Genomic DNA, 19382 nt, shown 5'->3' with positions numbered 1-19382 from the left:
CTTATTATTATTACTATTATTAGTTGGAGTAGTAGAAGTAGTAGTAGTAGTATCCCCATACCAGGTGATGTATGCACACTTTATATATATATATATATTTATGTGTGTGTGTGTGTGTGTTTGCATGTGTAGGATTTAGATCATTTTGGCAGGATATTGCCAAAGAAGTGGAGCTCCAGTTTAAACACACAGACTTGTTATGCCCTGTTTAGGAAATCTCCAGCCTTAACAAGGATCCATCCTAAATTAAATGTCTGTAGCGTGGTGATCTATCAGGATCTGATAAACTTAGACTGAGACAACATTGTCTAGCATTAAAGTAACCCATGTTATATAGATTGAGGAGAAAACTCTGTCGTTGCAATAATACTGGGAATGATGTGCAATTGATATATGAGCGAGTTTATATAGTGCAGTGTTTAAAGGTTGTGAGTGCATTTCACTTTTATATTGCATTCAAATATTCAGAAGCAAGATGCCGAAATCCCAAAACCTTGTGCATCTGTTGAATATGAAATGCTGCTTTTTATTATATGCTGCATTGTCAATAATCTGTCATCTTACGTTTGACCACGAGAGGGAGTTTGCTCTCAATTTATTAGCCCATACACCATAGAGTCACCTGCTTGATGAATTTGATGTATTTTCCTGTAAATTTTTTTGCACTATCATAGGTGCCATTTTGTTTTTTTGCTGTTTATCAAGGTCTGAATACTTTTGTTTAAAGTCACACATAAGCTCATACCCAGACACTCCTTAAATCTAGAGCTTGGAGCTATTTTGGCACTTCACCTTCTCGACCGGAGCGAGTATCCTTGTTCTCAGGATTGGATTAGCTGGTACTTTCGATGGCCCCAAATAAATCACAGTTATGGGACAAAAATGTGTTTTTGAGAATGAGAGAGAAAAAGCAATGAGCCCTGGAGGATTTATGGTAGGAGACACGAAGCCTTGATGTTTCACTGATGCGGGCTGTGGCCATGGCTCAGGCCCGAGGGCTCTGCCAGACCAACGTAAGATAAGCCTTCTGTGGATCTTTATGGAGACTTTTCCCCCTTCTGAAACTTGCCCGCTGTCAAGCTTTTGAAGTCCATCCATGTCCCCTCTTTCTCAGCCTTGACATGCATGCTCAACAGCCGTCCCACTCGTTCATCTTTCCAGGGCTCGGGCTCAGGCCCTGGTGATGAAATATAGTGCGAGACCTGTTACATGTTAGTTTAAGAGATAGCGCAGGTGTAAATTACGCCGGAGACGCAAGCTGGTCTTATTTATGAGAGCCCTGTCGGGTGTTTAGGTGTTGGAGTGAGGTGGTGTAAATCAGAACATGCTGGTGTGTGTGTGTATATACACATGGAATTGGCTGTGTTTGGCTGAATGTTATTCTCAAACGAAAGTTTACGATTGGCTGTTGGGGGGGGGGGGGGACTAAGCCCACAAGGCCACCAGCATCGACAAGGCCCATGCAGTTGACCCGCTCACATTGTCACCATTATTGCGTTATTTTAATATGGTCATTTGCCTGAAATATATGCCTCGCAAAGTGTTCTTACCACTGTATTAAATATACACATTATTGTCACATTAAAATGTTATTGCTGCTTTATAGCATGCTGGGCGAAATCATAACACGTTGTAAGTCAGCCTTGTGGTGCTGCAAGCTGATCCGGTGCAGCCTGCAGGATTATGAGGAATGTTCCATGAATACTTGATGATAAAATATAATAATAAAAAAAAGAACTGATGCTCAAGAATGTAGCGAATGTTTCCTCGGCCTCGGCCAAGCAGCACCTGCCGAGCGCCATTTGAATAGAGCAGCTCGGGTGATGAATGGATATGAGACGGCGAGTAGGATGTCCGAACACATTGTAAATGGGTCATTGAAACAGTAAACCCTGCTGGAGCACTTTGCTTGGTCCGGAGGGGACCGGCGCTGTGAACAGTGTTGATTTTATACCTGTGGGCGTTTACGAGCCTCCCTCTATTCTTTTTTCCCCGAGTGCTCAGGAAGTCGAATTGGGAGAGGGCCTTTTGGCGTGTGCTCGGATATGATTCAATACGATACGTTACCTTACGACTTCCTGCACTGGGATTGATTTTTGGAGCTTGTTGAACGGCAAGCTAAAGAGGCGAGTAATTCCTTATACTCCTCTTTGACTTAAAAAAAAAAAGATTTATGGAGAGTAACCCAGTGTTTATTTCATTCATTAAGTTAATTCCCAAGAATATTCTGCAGTCGTCCTATATACCCTAATGTTATTATGAACTTCTTATTTTCATTCTGCAATTGTCCAAATATATGAAATTATTAAAGTGCGGTTGACTCGGCAGCCTGTTTTTAGAATTTGGTCTCATGGGATATTCTTACAGAGCATCACGGGTTTACACAGAGTAGCACATAAAACATCCAGAAAGTAGCAGTTCTGTGAAAGGAAACACCTTGTTGATCAGCGTGGCCAGAGGAGAATCTCCAGACTAATTCTGAGCATACCGTTAAACAGCGGCACACTGCACACTGGGACACTTCCTTTCTGGTCCATGACTATGTAGTCGAGGTGTAAAATGTCACCACTTACATTTGTAGCATTTGCCAATGCCTATGGAATGCAAATGGGCTGGATTAAACATCTAATATTATACTATAAAATATAATAGTGAAATATTTCAGTCTTAGGAGACATAAATGTGCTAGCAACTTAGCCCCTAGGCTACTTGGTGGAATTTCCGAAACACGATTAACCACTCAAATGTAAACACAAACGAACAAAAATACAGGATAAAAAAAATATGGTAATCAGAGCCACAACAACATACATCCAGCTACTCTATGTCTACTTTTTAGGAACATATGACATCATTTCCTGTAAAGGATTGGTTGTCAGGGAGCATTGTGGAGTTTTTATAGAGAGAATGTTCCAGTGCACTGGAAGGATTTTGTGATTGAGATAAAGAGAGATGCCCTATTAATTAAGTTTTAGTCTTTCAGGTAAATCTAGTCTTAGATTTGATGTGTGCTATACGTTATGCAACATGAAGCATTTTCTTTTTACGTGTAAGTACAATGAACAAATATGTGAATGTATATCTAATGCTAATGCTCATATCATACATGCTAGCTGCCTAAAATGAGTTTATTGTTTCTTTAATAATGTTTAATTTTATTAAACATTCCATCTGTCCTACTGTAGTTGGTACTAAAGTTCTGGGGTCATACACACAAGCTGATTTATGGCACTGTGTGTGTGTGTGTGTGTGTGTGTGTGTGTGTGTGTGTGTGTGTGCATGCACGTGTGTTAGTAAGCCCCCTCTCTTTTTCTGTAATTCCTGTTTTCTTTCTTTCTATCACTCTTTCTTTTTTCTCTCTTTCTGATTTTGGTATTCTCTGCCTACTCTTGTCTCTCTGACTTTTTACTTCAACAAGCGCTCTCTTTGTCACACTGCTTGCTGCTCTGGGTCATAAAGCATTCTAGAGGGGGGCAAGGATGTAAATAACAGCCTGTCTCTCTCTCTTTTTTGGACGAGTTCCTGGGGCCCTGCACACCAGACTCAACAAAGCCCAAGCCAGAGAGAGAGGGGAAAAGGTTGCGTGTGAAAGAGGACAGAATAAGGCAGAGGGACATGAGAAAACGGAGAGAACATCGACACTTTGCTCCTGTTAGAGACTTAAAGTGTAAGGCCTGTGTGACCTGAGGCCTGTTTGCCCTAAGCAGCGTCTGTGTTTTGCTTACATTTGTTTATTCCTGTCTTTGTGTACCATCGTTAGCTTCACTGTTTGGGTCTAGCAGAACATTGACCCTCGCCCTTGTTTCGCTCTTAAGTAGCTGTCCAGACATGTTTTTGCCACCCCCTCCCTCCACCTACACTATTCTTCTCCCCTCCTTCTCCTGGTGTCTGCTTTATTGCACTTGATTCTAAGAGCTTCATTCCTGAGATGACTCGGAGAGCAGCTGCGATTGAATTGCCCCGTCATAAAGCATGTGCGGTCCAGTCAAGGGTCTGGCACTGATGGTGTGTGTGGGGAGGGATTGGGATTGGGGGGCATAAACCCTATCATATGATCATTATAACAAACCATCAAAACTCAAAAACAGTTTAGTATATTAGTATTAGTCAGATTGGCCCTAATGTTCCTCTGTTGGTGGAAATTTCATGATGAAATAAAAACCCAATGGGAACAATAAATAGCAAAAATATGATTGTACACATTGAAATTCATTATATGAAATACTTCAAATCATAAAATACCATAAAATATGCCTTAATAGACTCGATGTGGCTACATAGATTTTGTAACACAATCAGTAGATGCTGCAGGTATGTAAGTGCAAACGCAAATAGGATCCTAAGGACATATAATTATTATCCAGGCTAATCCAAGAGTCTACTTCTCCCAACCCCCATTGCTGTAAAACGTTCCACCAGGTACCATTTGGTGTAGGCTGTTGACCACCAACTTCAGAGCTGGTTGATCGAGGGAATGGTTGTTTGGTGGCAACATTTGGTTATGTCTATTTCTCCAGCTGTCAAGTTCTTTATATAAAACTCTGGGATGAAAGTGATGGACCGGGTGAGTAGACAAGAACCAAATACCTAGATGTGGTCAGCCATTATTGTGGCAGACTGCCTCCATTATGGGTGGTCAGTGGCCATGCCTCACATATCAGTTCAAGTGAGGAGCGGCAGGGGGCAGTGTTTGTCAGAGGAGAACTTTGACAGCTCCATGCCTTGTCTCACAACACACACACACATTTTTTTTTGCCAGTGAGCGTAGAGCGATGATGCAAGACTAGGTGTGGAGTGTGAGGTCTTTGTGTCATCAGAAGGCGGAGAGGGGCGCACTGCCTCGCAGGGACAGCCGGCACCGTGACAGATGAACCCGGTGACAGTGGGATGCAACACCCTGCAATTGCGCCAGCTCTTGTGATTTGTCAACGTCCTCCACTGCTGCTGCCTGCACATGCATAACCACACTGACCTGTGCCAGCATGCATACAGAATGATAACTTTGATGCACCGACATACACAATATCACACACACACAGACATGTATGCACACAAAGGTTCACATGCACACAGGAATTAGCTGTAGGACAAACCTAATTGAAGCTTGCTTTGCCTCAGACAAAGAGGGTGTACTTGGAATGTGACACATACCATCATATTGGAAATACTCAATAATTTTTTTTTTTTTTAGATTTGTGTGAGAAATCTGTTTTTGAGATTCAAGAGTACTATCCAAGATGGGTGCCTTGAAGCCCCTTTCATTATCACCTGCATCTGCTGTATAATGTCCACATACACATATGCCATTCTCTGACTGGTCACTAGGTGGCGCCTAGGCCTCAACATGCAAGGCTGAAGTTCAGTTCCAGGCCACTGTGAGCAGTCTTGATGTATCATGGCCCAATGAAAAGGAGGAAATGAGAAAGGGCCATAAATGTGTTTGGTGCATGCAGGGCCTAATGGAGTCTGCCTTTGCCAGTACATTAGCAGCAGAATGGAGGCACGCCGTATGTGCACTTCCACTGCGCATCACAAGAGAGAAGGAAATAAAGATGGGAGGGAAATACCCAAGTTGGTGCACTTTAATTGTTGGGTGATGAATTTATTCTCACTTAAAAATTCTCAGTGGAGTTTTTTCTGCAACCCTGTATTTATTGGCCTTTCATATCATGATGCATAGTGCATACAGTAATGTATTTTGGGGAGAGTATGAAGAAAGAGTATGAAGAAAGAATAAATAAGTAATAATAAAGAGAAGAGTAGTAAGGAATAACTATAATGTGTGACAGTAAAAGTAACATACAAAGTGAAAAAAAAATGCAACAATGATCAAAATGGTTATTCTGAAACTGGCATGTTTATTGAGATTTTACTGAAAATAATGTTTACACTTTGGTGATTTTTTTTTCTGTGTGCAAATATTCCTCATCAGTAAATGATCAGGGTTTAGAAGGAAAACTGTCAATCATATACACTATATGGATAAAAGTTGGTGGACGTCTGACCATAAGACTGTGCTTTTTAAACATCCCATTCCACATTTAGTCCAAATTTGCTCTTATAATGACCTCCACTCTTTTGGGAAGATGTTCCATTAGACTTTGTGTTGTGCTTGTAGAGATTTGTGCTCATTCAACCACCAGGGTGTTAGTAAAGTTAAGTACTGATGTAGGTGAGGTGAGGACGTCTGGGGTACTGACAATGTTCCAATTCATCCCAGAGGTGTTTAATAGGGTTGAGGTTAGCGCTTTATAGCAGGAGATCTTCCACTCCAAACCATGTAGACTTCATGAAACTGACTTTGTGCACAGGAGCATTGTGATCCTGAAATACGTTTAGGTCTTTGAGTTTGAATGAGGGTAAATTTAATTCTACTTCATCCCAAGACATCCTATACCTCTATGCCTCTAAGTTTGTGGCAACAGTTTTGGGAAAAACACATATAACTGGATAAGCCAGTGTCCCAATACAGTCCATATAGTAGATATTTATATAGTTGACCATTCAGCAGTTCTAAGATGCCTATCAAGCAAATAACCTTCCAGAAAAATAGATATATATTTTATATATATATATATATATATATATATATATATATATATATATATATATATATATATATATATATATATATATATATATAAAATTGTGGGTTCTGATTTCCCAGCTTTGACAATGACACAAATGTGCAGCAATTGTATGTGTAGTTTTGATTGACTCAGTCCAACGAAAATATCATCATCTTTTTGAAAGTGATAATCTAAATATGGGCAGTCCAAAAACATTAGCAATAATTCACCGCAACCAAAATAGACTGATTCCTTATAATGCAAGAAATTTAAGAAAAACAACAATCAACCATCTTTCTTTAAAGCCTCACCATTCTGTTTTCCTTTTCATAATAATCCCATATTAGTAGCCCTATGTTTGATATCTAATAAAATCAAATACTCCTTTAGTAGCTATATGTCATGATGGTATTGTGACGGTGACTTCATCTCTCTACAGAGCAGCAGCATTCATACCAGTTCATAACCCTCTGAAACGGTCTCATGTGACCACCCAACCGCGGTCACTCCTTTGACACTGTGTCAATGCGAAAATCAAATTCAAGGCCCCTTGTCTTCACATTCCGAGCCTCGAAGGGCTCAGAATGAGATTATCTACATTATCTCTGGATGTCCCGGCTCCTCAGCAGTGCTGTGAGCTTCTTTGTCCAATAACTTTTTATACGGCATAATCTTTATATTACTTTTAAGGCGACTGAGTAAACATTCATCTAGTTTGGTTAAAGCAGCTTGTTCTTCATTTTCTATGTATGCATGAAAAAAAGATTCAGGCCTCTCCAGAATTTTATTTGAAAATCGCTGACTGGCCCGGCTTCCCGACTCGGCTGGGGTTCTGTTTGCTAGTTAAATATTGATCTAATATTTAAATATTATTTTTGCTATATGTGTCCTCAAACATCTTGTTGTGATTTCCAAGCTTTTATTTGCACCAGACGCTGCCTATGCTCTCAGCCATGTGCCTTTTTTTTCCGCCTTCTTCCTCCTTTTATAGGCCAAAAGAATGCGACTGATTTATGATCTACGCTTGTGCTGAACCCACATATTCTGCGTATGTGAGTGCGCGCACACACACACACACACACACACACACACACACACACACATGCACAAACCGCTAATACTGAAGATTCCACAGGGTCGAGGCCAGGAAATGTAATCGAGTTTTCATTTAGAGACTTACAGCCTGGCATCCTTGTAATATTTATTTATACGCACGTGCATTTCGGAAACACGTACAACTAGGAACGCTGTCGGTACATATTAGCACATACAAGACGCACACATGTACGCGTTCATGCACAGCCAAGAGCGTCAGCTTGTTGTTTCCATGTTGCCTCTGTGCTTTGGCTTGTGGGGCTGTCGGCGACGCTGATCGATGCGCCTTTATTGCTTCCCCTGGATTATCAGTCGAGTTCAACGGGAGGGGAAGGTGATTCATCAACACGAGAGAGAGAGAGAGAGAGAGAGAGAGAGAGAGAGAGAGAGAGAGAGAGCAAACGAGTAAGAGCAGGCAAACAAGGGAGAACGAAAGCAAGGCAGAGAGTGAAGCACAGGAGGGGAATTAGAAAGGGAGATCTGAGATAAAAGGAAGAGGAAGAGAGGATGAAAGAGAGAGAGAGAGAGAGAGAGAAAGAAAGATGGACCAGCTACAAACAAATGAAGTGGGTGGGATATGAAGAAGATGGCATGCAGATGTAGCCGAAAATGTGCCAGATGTATGCAGAAAAGCCTGACGTGTGTGCAAAAAGATTTAAGCGGCTTGATTCTGAACGAGTGCTCCTGTTACCTGTGATGCCTCTTCCTAATTAAAGCAGATAGGGATAGAAATTAAAAGATGCACAAGAGGAGGTGAAGAAGACAAACAGGGGAAGCACAACCAAGGTGTGACCCCCAGACTGATTGTGACAGAGCTAGCATGCCAGAGCGCACTGCGTGGTTCCTATTATGGCCCGTCTGCTTAACAATTCTGTACATGGAGATCAGGCTTAATAACTTGAATGACTGAGCTAGAGAATCTGTGTGTGTGTGTGTGTGTGTGTGTGTGTGTGTGTGTGTGTGAGAGCGAGAGAGAGAGAGAGAGAGAGAGAGAGAGAGAGAGAGAGGGAAAGAGAGAAAGAGGCAAAGAAACAACATAATGGACATTGTGATGGAGGGCAAAACACAGACGGTGAGAGAGCCACAGAGACAGTAGCACACCTGTTCCATCTCCACTCCATCCATCAGATGGCCCATCGCCGCAGCACACTCTCCCCTGACTCCTCTCGACGTATGTGCCCACAATTTACCACAGGTGCTTCCACGCCAGCCGTGACCCTCTCGACACACACCGTGCCAGCCTGCGATTCTAGGCCTGCAGTATGTTAGTGTGTTCTGGCAACATTTAAAGGCAGGTTTGTTTACTCTGGCGCTGGACTTCACTGCCGTGACGTCGTCATCATTGGCTCGCCAATTTTTCTCCTTGTATCCGGCTCTTTTCTCAATGCCTTCATTGTCCATCGTAGTGTCTAGAATTAGAAAAGTGCCTAGTATTAGAAAAATTCGGTTTTCAAAGCCCCCCAATAATACATGTGGATCAACAGAATAAATAAATGCGTCGGATAAAACGTGACACAGCTGGTCGGAGAATTGAAAATGCATTACGTTTCATGAGTTTCATATCAGAGATTATTTTTTTTGGAGTGATTATTATTAGCATTAGTTCATGTGCACATACATGCCACAACATCACCATGACTTAATTAAGAAGTAAGTAGTGTGTTAATAAAAACCTATGATTCAAAATACAACCAGCTGCTGGTAGACAATGAATTAACATCAGAATCAAGAATCAAGAAAAACTATTAACTTTGCTTAAAAGATCTTACATGATGACACATATCTGGTCCATAAAAATGACCCTGAAGCTAGAATATAAAACCAACCATATGAGCTAAGCTGATAGGGAAAATATTTTATTTTAAAAACACAGACTGGTGTAATTCGTTATAATGGGGACCATGTTTCCAGTCATGTCATGCCACAGTGTTAAGTGTGGGATGCATAAAAACACACTTTTGCTGAAAATATGCAGGCTACCTGAATGTAATCTATTATACCTCATATAATGTGCAAATACGCTGTTATGGAAAGCTAATTTATCTTCTTGGTCTTTTAATTCAGCTCCCTGCAGATGATTTTGGTTTCGTAATTGTGTTACTTCTTCCGAACAACAACATTACCAGAAAAAAAAACAACAACTGCTAATGGTTTTAGCATAATTATCTCATAATGTAAACTTTTGCAGCTTTGCGGTTTCTCCTATATACGACTTCATAAAGGCCCCGTTTATTTTATTCGCTTATGAATACAACTTAATCCGGTTTGGTGCCGAGTCTGTGTTTGCTAACCACGAGCAAAGAGCTACCTCCGGTGAAGGACCCTGCTCACGTGGCTGCCGAAAGAACCTGCACGTCTGACTCCTTAAACGTCTCACATATAGCAGTTTACCTTCGCTGCTTCCTACATTACTTTGTCTTCATATCCTGTGTAATCTTTTGCTGCCTCTCTCTCGAGATTTGTGCCTGTGTCTGTCCCTGAGATTGTCTTTGCCTTCACCTTTCTTTATGCCACTTTGCTTTTCTCTTTCCATGCCCCCATCTTCCCTCCATGCACCCCTCCCTTCCGCTCCCCCCACCTCTCTGATGATGGATGGACAGCTTGTGTATTTCCAATCTGCCATCTCTCCTGATGCGGTTAGGGGCTTGGATGCTGCTGCAGGCGGGAGAGCGAGAAGAAGGATGAAGGGAGGGGTAGGGAGACCAGAGGAGAAGAACGAGGCGAGGCCGGGGTGATGCAGAGGACACGGTATCTGGAAAACAAGCAAATGAAAAAGAATGCGACAACGGTGGCGGTGTTGCGAGGGGCTCTAGAGCACGTGCTGCAGAATCAAACACGTGCTTCTGCAGCTGCTGCGGCTCATGGCATCTTGACTGGAACATGAAAGTCGTCTTGTCAGGTGTTTTGGAAATGTTCATTACGGAGCAAATAGTGTTGCACTTAATGTTGTACACGTGTTTCTCAAAGCCGAGGCGAGTAGCTATTTCAATACAATTTGATGTATAAGGTAACTGATATTCGGATATTACTTCTGAATCTGATATGATACCATTTAGATACGCAACTAATTAATATACCATATGATACAATACGTTTTTGTTTTATAAGCCAATGATTCTTAATGATATCCCTGAATCCTATACGATAGGATTTACTACCATACGAAACTTTTGATTTTGAGTCAAGGCAGCAATTTCATATCTGATGTCAAAGGTGTGATTCGAGACCAAATAATGAATTATGATATGTTAACAAACACTATGATACCATGTGATTATGATTGAATTTTGATTTATAAAGTAATAATTTGATGATAATTCTGAGCTGCTATAATATTTCAGTACTATTTAATCTATAGATGGATAGATTAGATAGAGTTCAAAGTATACTAAAGGCCAACTATTTATACCACTGAATGTAATACAATTTAATGGCACGTGATACAATACAAGCAATATGATACAATTACATTTCTAAGGCAATAATTCAATTTTTGACAATACAGCTGACTCGGTTATATATGATCTAATACGCTTCTGCTTTACAAGGATTCAATACAATATTTCACAATGCAAAGGAATCTGCTGCAAAATGATCAAAATGTGATGGATTTTGCTCCTAATCTGGCAATCGGTTAAAAAAAAATATGAATTATGTTTTACACATTAGTTGTTTGACCATTTTTTTTTTGTTTGCTAATGATCCTTAGTAATTGATTTATGATTGTTGCATCGATTCATTTCATTCGAGCTATTGATCCAAATCGCTGGATGGTTACACCCCTAGTGCTCTCGCCCACTTGATTGGTTAGAAGATTAATATTGATTACTATTCTATTAAGCAGCTCCTCCAGCCAGACTCCAGGTTTATATGCAAATTTTTTAAAAATATAAAGTAAGAAAGAATATATATATTTTAGTTATTATTATATAGTTATATATTTATTATATATCTATATGTGTATAATTTTTTTTCACTTTCTCACAAAAAACCATAACAATTATGAAAACAACATTTTTCTATTTGTTTATGATAATATAATAGTTATGTACATGTTCCAATGTAAAAACTATAATATTTTTGAAAATGTGCATTAATATAAAGCTGCATATGTATATATTATTGTTCGTTTATTTATTTAACCAATAGATTTATTAATTCATTAGTTTGCTTTATCCTTTTCAAGTCTACATTATCAATGGCAATTCCTGAGCACAGAAGGGCTTTTTGTTGGATTTTTTTGGGTTGGAGGACTGAAGTAGACAGAATTAGTACCAGTAGAGGGAGCCAGCTGGACCAGGATCTTTGGCTTTAAAGTCCCTGAGCACGTGAGTGTCCATTAGGCCCAAATGTGTCAGAACTAACTGATTTGCACATGGTAGGTAGTCCATCTTGTAAAAAAAAAAAAAAAAAAAAAACCCTGGGTTTTGGTCTTATTGTCTGTTTTTCTTTATGTCTTGCACATTTTTTTTTGTTGCTAATATTAATATTGTTATTTATAAGCACGGCAGAAGCTACGGTCACATTTGACTACATTCCTATGATTTCTCAGGTGAGAAGATCATGTGTAATGCTACATGAATGACGCTGACTCATCTGTTTTGTCCCTTGAAAGTGCAGCCTGAAAGGTCACCCTCAAAGGTTGACCTCTATGTCCATATCTACGCTCGACAAACACACATTTGAACAGGGCCAGACAAGAACTTTCACACACACACACACACACACACACACACACACACACACACACACACACACACACACACACACACACACACACAAAAAAAACATACATACACATCACATGAGTGGGTGTGCGGGTATGTGTGTGTGCATGTGTGTGTGTGTGACATGATCAATATCAAGTACAGACATCAATTGACACATGGGAGTAATCTTTTCTTCACCAGCCTCAGGCAAGACAGCTTTTTTAATTTGGCCATGTAAGATGCGACTCAGAGTTATATTTTGCTTTAATTCCACACAGGCTGCAGTCCATTGTTTTGCTCTTTTTTCCCTCTTTCTTACTTTGGTGAAGACCCTTTCATTGATTGTAATTAAATTTGCTCTTGTCTCGTGTTATTTTTTTTTTTTTAACCCCTGCTCTCTTACTTCTTTCCCTCTGTGTGGTGCGACTGACTCTTTCTCATTCTGTGCCGGTGTCATCCCTCACTGTCACTCTTTCGCTCTGAGGCATCGACCTCTGCCTCGAGCCCCGGTTCAGCGGCAGGTCACTCGAGGGAGGGGGGGTTATTTGGGGGTGGGGGGGTAGGGGGGTTATACTGGGTTATACTGCTGCCATGGCAACTGCTCAAGACTGTGTGAGCATCCCTGACTTTTTTTCGGCAAGCATCCATACACTGATCCATCTTTTCTCTCGGATCGGACTTTAGATCAGATTAACTTTTCCCTATCAAGATCTGCGCTTCCATTTCCTCTACCAAGTCTGACTAGAGCTTTAGCTTTTAATATCAGATCTCACATGTCAGCACTTGTAGATTGTAGATCTGAACTATTTGCTTAATTAAAGATGATACATTCGAAGCACATGGCCAGATCAGACTCTTTCTGTTGGAACCAATGTCAAATTCATCTACTTTTTTTAGATTATACATTGTTATACATTTAATTTGGAGCTAGATTAATTCCAGAGAACATCCCGTATGCAGACTTGTTTATTTCCCGGATAAAAATTCTCCTCACGGATCAGACCAACCATCAAGTTTTTATTTTCTGATCACATCACTGATCTTTACTAGAAGCCCTTGCACCAGTTGGCAATATCTGATCCAGATCACTGTTTTTATTAAATACTTTTATAACAAGTTCTCCAGAAAAGATTTGAAGCTCAAATATTGACACTGTCTTTGGTGTAATAATTCAGGGCAAATCCTGGAAGGAAATCCAACAGCAATTTGTGAGTCCTGTAGCTGGCTTTGTTTTATATTATGTTGTATTTATACAAGGGACGTTTTTCATATATCAAAATTTGATGAATGATTTTTCTTTAACGGTGACACTGGGAAACTAGGAGGGGAAAAAAAGGTTGAATAAAGGAAAGAGAGAGAGAGATTGAGAGAGAGAAAGACGGAAAACGCTGCAAGCTCTTCTGCAATGTTATCCACATGTTTTGGTTCTGAACAGACTTGCCAAGCACCTCAGGCCACCACGTTCAAACCAGGTGGAGTTTCGAAGAAAAAAAAAATGCAACTCACTATTAATTATGTCTTACAGAACCCACTTTGTTTCTTTGTTTTTTTTTCTTTTCCTCTCCTTTATCTTCTTCTGTCTTGGCAAACAGATATGATGGATTGGGTTATCAGTGTCCCACAGAAGCATGAGCGGCCTGTCAGATGGCTTTTGATGTTCGACAGCTCCAATCTCCTTCACCTCATGCTTTGATGATCCACTCTACCTCCAGATGAATCAACACGGCAAGGTGCTTCACACAACGTGCCAACGCAGGAGGCCATTAAACACACTCCACTTAAGATTAAATGTACCCCTTCTTCCTTTGATAGAAAGCAAAGATTCCCTTACACCCTTTTTTTTAATACCTTGCCATTGTTTTCCACTCCAGACTGTGCATATGTGTAAAAAGTATTGTTCTTTTTTCTTTTTTTTTTCTCCAGTCCACAAAGTCACATAGTGCTTCCCTATCTTTATGAAACGATACAATCCTCATATCAGCAGATCAGAAGATCACATTTTCTCCGAACTACTTTGGGTATTAATCCTAGTAGAGACGCTCATATAAAGGCAGCTGGGTATTACTTTTTTATCGCCCCTTCCAAACTTCTTTCTGTTTGGATACATCGATCAATTCCCATAGTTCTCGGATGCTAATAAACAGAAAATGGTGCAGCAATTACAAAGCACACAATTATAGTTTGGGTCTCCAAAGGTTATACAAGCACCCAAGTGTCTTTTCTACTATTCCAAATAATGAGCTGTCAGGAATTTTTCACTTGCTGTGTCCCCAAGACCCAGTAGGTGGAGCTGTGTACACAAAACACACCACATCCACATTCCAAAACCAAACATTGGTTTGTAAAGTAGTCCCCAAACAGATCAGGGCCACTTTTTAGGGTGGTAGGATGCATTTTAGGACGTAGCCTCAGAGGAAGGTGGCAGGATCACAGGAAGCTCAAGGGATGATTGATGGCACAGCAGGTGCCAAAAGTAAAAAAATTAATCCTTGCTTCGTTTTTTTTTTACAATTATTTTTAAGGTAGTTTCACGATAACTACTATTGTTAGAAAAAAACAGGTGTCCCATTTCTACTCGTGAATAATGAGGCCTGTGGGTTGTGGAATAATTTTCATTGCCGTTTGAAAGAAAATAGTCCAATAATTCTCATGTTGCTCTGTGAAGAAGGTCTGTTTTGAGGTGTGAGAGATATTTGGGGGATTCATTTGTTTATCTGACATTTAGGTCTCAAATTTTTTATTATCAAACAAAGGTTTTTTTGGGTAATAAAAAATCAATTCTAGTAAGAATACAGTACAAACATTTGAATATAATGATACTATATGTATTTGCAGCGGTTACCTTTAATGCCTTGGTCAGGAGATCACAGAAATCTAATCCGATCTGATTTGAACTGCAGTAATGGATTCATTTGGAGGAAACTGTGCTGATAAAAGTGATTTGTTCGACTTGTTTGTCTACTATTTAATATTTTTTAAAAATATTTAAAAAACTTCCATTTACTAATAATTTAGCAGATAGAAATTTAGGGTCTATCAGTAGTATAGAAAGTGGCCTTCCCAGGGTCCCTGGATTGATCCTGAGCTTCGGTTAGTGTGTGTGTGAAATTTTTCACATGCTCCTTTGTACATGTGGGTTTCCTCCAGGTTTTTCTATTTCCTTTCACCCTAAAAAAAAGTACCAGGAGATAAAATATGTGACCCTAAATATGTGTGAGTGTGCGTGTGTTTGTTTGTTGGTATAGGTGGGGCATTCCATTTAAGTTGTATCCCTGTCTCACACTCTTTGTCTCACATTCAGTGTTCCCAGGATGGACTCACTGTGTTCAAGCTGGACTCAGAGTCCCCAGAAAGGACTCAGCGTTCCCGGGCTGGACACAGTGTCCCCAGGACCTCCGTCAGCCCTGAACGATTTTAGCTGAATAAAAATGAAGAGAAATGTAGTCCAAAATACTGATATCTTGAAAAAGTGTCTACTAATATGAATTATTAAATTTATTAATGTAATTATTTTTTGATCTATTTATATGCTAAGTGACATCATTTCATTTGAACATTAGCTTCACCCTAAATTGTTTATTTGGAGAAAGCTATACAAAACAAAATGATTTGCTTTACTTGATTCATTAACTCCTCTAACTTTTGTGCAATTAAAAAAAAGTTATTATTTGATGTATAAAATGTAGTATATATGTTTTCCGATTCAAATGCAAGGTTCAGTTGAGCATGCAGCTGCTTTGTTAATGATTGTCTGTGATTAAAATCCTCCTGTACAGGGACGTGGCCTTAAACAAACAATTTCCTTCTTTTTTTTTCATCATGAAAGTGGGAATGGTGCATGGCGAAATGAAAGAGTGTGTTTAAGATAATGAGGAGCACTTAACGCCCTGCTACCATTCTCCATGTCCTTCAAAGCGAGGTGTCTTGACGTGCCTCTGAGCTGTTCCTGATTAGCTGTTCGCTGTGAGATCTAGTGACTGTTAACACCATCGAGAGTGAGGGTGAACATGACTGACAAAAAAAAGCCAGCCTCTTTCACTCAACTGCTCAAAGCTGGAGATGGGGGGGCACACACACACACCAGGAAGCAGAAACTAACCAAAAAGCAGCATGTGACAAGCAACAGGAAGTCATTAGTACAATACAAATGTTACTCTGGTTAGGGTTACTGATCAAAGGCCTGGAACACTCTGAGGCGTACTGAACTGGGGAGACTGGAAGCACAGGGAACACATCGAGGGCACATTTTCTGTTTTCGGAGTTCATCCAAGCAATAAACTTTCAGTTTCCAAAAAAAAAAAAAAAAAAACCCAAAATGTCCTCCATTGGCATGAGGTGGTTGGTAAATGCATTTCCAATGAGGCTGTGCAGCTTGACAGGCTTTCTGTTGCCAGGAACTTCTACTAAATGAAGCTTTTTGTTAACTGCAGACTTGCACTGGGTCTGTCTGTCTCTCAGACTTACTCCCATGCTCTTAATTGTCCCAGTCATTTTGCATTTCTCAGTCTCGTTTGGCTTCTCTGTTCATTTGTTTCATTTTTTAACTATTAACTCACCACAGTGCAGAACAAAACAAAGCTGAATTCCAAACAAAAAAAGTCAGACTTGATATTTGGTCGTCTTCTGAAAACAAAGCATTTGCTGCTCAGAGCTGGAAAGTATGACAAATGAAAGTGGCTTGCCGCAGCCGAAACCCAGTTTTATCTCCCCATCTGTGTAGACTGCAAACTAGAGCGAATAACAATTATTCCATGTTCGGATTAAATGGATACGCACAGCTGAAAGGTCTGTACATTATTAGAGAATCACAAAGCAATATTGTCGTATGTCGAGCAGCTATGCTTGCTAACCAAGCCCGTGCTGGGTTTTTTCTCTCGCCGAGCATGGCAGGTTGTATTATCTATAACGCTGACTCAACTACACGTTTTAATATCTTAAAAAGTAGAGCGTTTAGCGATAAAGGTGTAACTCTGTATGTTCTGACATTAATCCGACATCACCGTCAGTGTTGTGGAATTAGTAAAGATTAGTGAAATGCGACATCCCAAATCCCGAATTTCTACACAAAGCCAATTCTGTGTCCCTTTATTGATTTTTATCTCTTTCTTCAGATACAAATTTCCCATTGATAGAAATCGCTATGTTTATTCAAGTTTTACTATGTTTCTTGCTATTGCTTGGTATTTATTTTCCAAAGCATGACATGCTTTTTTCCTCACTATACAAGTACCTACGCTGTAAATAATTATTAATTGTCTATAACAGACCAACAGTAGGCCCATATAAACACAAACATTTTCTTAACTTCATAATACTTGTCCTAAAAACAGTTATTTATCTTGAAAAATAATAATAAAAAGCACCATGAATTTTTACAAGTTAGAAATCTAGCAATGAATGGCGTTCTGTTGCACTTTTCCCACCAAGAAATTCCCACTTTGTGAGTTGAATGGAATGTGAACAAATCACCATTATTAGGGCTGTTCCCAAAAGGAGCAGTGTATCAACATATTTATACCGATAGCCATTATTATTAATGTGAAACTGACTATGTACTGGAGCTCTATTTTCTTACACTTGTTACATGAAAAAAAGATTATTTTGTTAAACATTATTATTCAGATAAACTCCCTTCCTTAATAGGTTTATGCAAAGGAACAAGAGACTGTAGGCATTTTTCCTCTCGATCCTGCATCTTCTTATTCACGTTAGTTATAATAAACTCATATTTTAAAGAATTCCATGTAGGATACAGAATTGTAGTGTGAAAATCGAACCTCTTGATACAACACTAGTTTTGAAAGTAGTGATATTCTAGGATCTGCTCATGTCTTGTTTGGTGTGCTAGTATGTGGATTTGAATAGCTAGCTTGAGTCAGTTTTCTACTATTACCTTTTACTATATTTACTATTATTTTTATAATAGTTTTTACTATTAGTGTTAGAGTAGGCTGCTTCACACAGAACCCAATAAAAAGATAAATCTCCTCGGCTGTCACTCAAATTGCAAGTTTACTGTTAACACAATCCTTGTTTGTATATTGAGGGTACTAATAGGCAATTTTATGTGAGCAGGAAAAAAACAAGGCATTATTAGTTTAAGATTTTTATTAGTTATTGTATCACGCATTATATTGGTAGCTTTACCATACTGCGTTGTCTGTGTGTTTCTGCACTATGTCAAGCCTGCAAAATATTGTGCATTCCACACCCTGATGTCATGTCATGTCGCAAGATTTAGGCTTAATGTGAAATAAACCAAGTGCACGATAACTTATCACTCCCTTTCACCTCAGCTCTGGGTTCAGAGGTGGTTAGATCAGCAAAACAAAATAAGTCAATGTGAGGATCAGGAGTCCTCCCTAGAGAGGCATCCATCTGGGCAGTGACTGGCAGCTCTGTCAATGAGTGAGATGGTAGTAATGCACTGGCATTCAGAGAGTAAGAGGAAGCTTGTGTGTGTGTGTGTGTGTGTGTGTGTGTGTGTGTGTGTCTTATAGCTGCTAATGGAAATTGCTCTAGACTTGCTAATGATTTCCTCATCACTATTAATGAAAGTTGAGGGCAAAAAGGCTGCCTGTTTCCCGTACTAGCTGCAGAAGGAGAACACCATTTGTACAGTTTTAGAGAACCACACAGAACGATTTCCATGTGTGGCTGAAAATGCCTGAGCCATTACAACGATCCGATTTTCTCCTCGCATTGGATCACATCCCGGTTTCTCCACAGCCTGGTGCTGAGGACATCAATTAGGGAACGTAATATTATTCAGAACGCTACTCATGCTGCTTTCATTTTTTTGAAAGCTTGTCCCGGGCTGTCTTTATGACCGGATGAGGATGTTGTAAGTGTAGGATTATTATCTCTGGGTCACACTGGGGAAGTCTAACCATTACTCAGTTGCCGTGATTCAGAACTGTGCAAGTTTTCGTTGAGTGTGTGTGAACCCAGATCCACATCTGTAACAAAGTATCAGAATTGATTCCAGATCTGGGTATGTGTTTTTGTG

The 19382-nt window shown here is 39.8% G+C and overlaps 1 long non-coding RNA gene across 1 annotated transcript in view; it reads left to right on the top strand.

The window, feature by feature from the left end:
* Positions 1 to 16135, top strand: part of LOC310715008 — a 17040-nt gene extending 905 nt beyond the window's left edge. Inside the window, exons 2-3 of the long non-coding RNA XR_014530214.1 lie at positions 13966 to 14103; positions 15675 to 16135. This is a non-coding gene — a long non-coding RNA (uncharacterized lncRNA). The remainder of the gene's footprint in view (positions 1 to 13965; positions 14104 to 15674) is intronic.
* The last annotated feature ends 3247 nt before the right edge of the window (positions 16136 to 19382 follow it).

This window comes from Silurus aristotelis, assembly GCF_946808225.1.
Source record: "Silurus aristotelis genome assembly, chromosome: 19".
NCBI lineage: Eukaryota > Metazoa > Chordata > Actinopteri > Siluriformes > Siluridae > Silurus > Silurus aristotelis.
The sequence above is the reverse complement of the archived record's forward strand: the minus strand, read 5'-3'. Positions and strand labels throughout refer to the sequence as shown.